We start from the raw sequence: 2,240 nt of genomic DNA on the forward strand, positions 1-2,240 counted from the left end.
CCCCCCCCTCTCGCTCACCCTCTCGCCCATCTCCCACTCTCTCCTCTCTCTTTTCTCATTGTGGGTTTACGGCCCGGAAACAAACTCCCTCCCTTCCCTCTCCTCGCTCTACCCGCTCCGCCCCGGCCGCCCCAAACTCGGCTCGACGCGCCTGAATTGGCAATGTTTAATGGATACACCGGCTCGGGTATTTCTCTCCCATCCAACGCAACTTCGCCGCGCCAAAACCCCAGCCCCAGCAAGCACATAGAGATTGCTTGCTTTTTCCGACGTACACGCGCGGCTGCGCCGAGACGAAAATAACCGATTGCGTTCGGCGGGGTCTGGTGGTCTGGTCCTGGTCGCTGCGAGCGTGACATTAAAGAACTCGCGGACAAAAAAACGGGATGGGGGAGGGGCGGAGGAAATGGGCGAGTTAGCGGCGACGAGTTTCCGCCCACATCGCACACGGCAGACCTCTCTCGGAGGGGCACAGCAGCAGGGGTAGCGGCAAGGGAGGGCGGACGGTGGCGGACAAAGGTCAGGGCTGCGATCAGGCGGCCGCTAAAGAGATTACACACGGTACGGTGGCAGGTCGACAGATGCACGGTGCAGTGCACGGCACAGCCGCCCGGCCACAGGGACACGCCGCCATGGCGCCATGGCGAAGGTGGCGCGGCTTTGGCTTATCGACAGGCTGGCCTGAGGCGGCACCCCGTAGCGAGGGCCCGTCCCGCCGGGGGATGCGGCGCGCTAGGGCTGTTGGACCGCCCCCGACCCGACCGCCCCCGCGGCACGGCGTGCAGCGCCGCCCGTGGAGGGCGCCGGTCGCACGTGCAGCGAGCGGGTCGATTGGGCGGGGCGGGGCGGGGCGGGGAGGGCTGTAGAGAGCCGAGGCTGCGGTGTGCAGACAGGGCATCAACCACTGTCGGGGATGATGGCAATCCCTCTCCCGTTGCTCCCTACGGGATCCCAGCTCCTGGCTGCCCTGGCGTAGTACTGTGGGGCTCAGCCAGCCCTCCTGCTGCCACTCCGCCTCCCCCGCCCGCCAATGAGGCTTTTCATTTCATTTCCCCAACTCTTGCACGAGCGTCCCTCTGGGCGGGGAGGGTGGCGATGGGTATAGGTCAGGGGCCAGATCGCCCAAGACCACTCGAGAGTTGCACGAACAAAGGTGCGGGGCGGACCGGCTGCTGTCTTTGTTCGCGGCGACCGAGGGAAGTGCCCCGCGCGATAGAGGGCGCAGTGCCAAGATGTTCCGGCCCCGCAACGCCCGGCCACGCCCCGCCACACCCCGAGGCGCCACTTCAGGAACGCCGGCCTCCTCCCCTGGAGGTGCCACTCTTCCTCCAATATCCGCGCCCCGCCCCGCCCCGCCACATCCCCTCGCCGCTGGCGCGGGCCGCCGACACCAAAGGGGGCTCCAGGGGCCGGGGCGCGGGCCTGGCCGCGAGCCGAGGGCCGAGCGGGCGCGGGCGGGCGGGGGCCCCTCAAACTGAATCGATACGGCGCCAGAGTGGAGGCGGGCGCGCCGCTCCGCAACGCTCCGCAACGCCCCGCACAGGCGCCGATGTGATGTGGCGAACCTCAGCCACCGGCCTCGACAAGAAGGGCGTGCGAGTGCGCAGCTTTCCGAGGCACGGGTGCGACGCCCCCACACCAAGCCACGCCACGGGGCCGTAGCCCATAGGGCCCCACTTGGACTCATCAACCCCTAACTTTCTCTCTCTCTCTCTCTCTCTCTCTCTCCCTCCCTCTCCTCGCTGTTTGCGCCTCCAAACAAACGAAATGGAAGAGAGGCCCGCCTGTATCGATTCGTATCCGTGACAGCCGTGCGGCACCGAATGGAGGGGGGACCAATTAGCGACAATTGGACCGCGGTCTGGGCCGCGCCACGCCACGCCACGCCACCCGCATGAGGGGCGGGTCACCAGGGACGGGCGGGTCAACCTGACGGACACGTCCAGGACCTCCTCGTTGAAAACAAGCAGGAAACTGCTGATTAACCCAGGTCGTGCGCAGACGGCGAACTCCAGAGGCGCTCGACAACGACACCACGTGTCCTTCGCAAGCGGTCGCCTCTGGCTCTGACTCCCGCGTCCAGCGCCAAGTCCATCCCCCGGCTCCGGTGGCTCCGGGCGCGGCCCGCCACGAGCACTGCTCCTCTACTATCGCGCCGGACCGGACAGGGCGTATCAGCCACGGATCAGACAAGCTCCGCTGTGTCTGCGGAACACTGCCTTTATCGCAACGCCCCCCCC

General features: G+C 67.2%; 1 protein-coding gene across 6 annotated transcripts in view; it reads right to left on the reverse strand.

Moving 5' to 3' along the window:
• LOC113203689 (protein numb) overlaps nt 1-2,240 on the reverse strand; it is a 42,961-nt gene that overhangs the window by 19,434 nt on the left and 21,287 nt on the right. The window lies entirely within an intron of this gene.

Source organism: Frankliniella occidentalis, unplaced genomic scaffold, assembly GCF_000697945.3.
Source record: "Frankliniella occidentalis isolate FOCC.00 unplaced genomic scaffold, Focc_3.1 Scaffold247, whole genome shotgun sequence".
Taxonomy (NCBI): domain Eukaryota; kingdom Metazoa; phylum Arthropoda; class Insecta; order Thysanoptera; family Thripidae; genus Frankliniella; species Frankliniella occidentalis.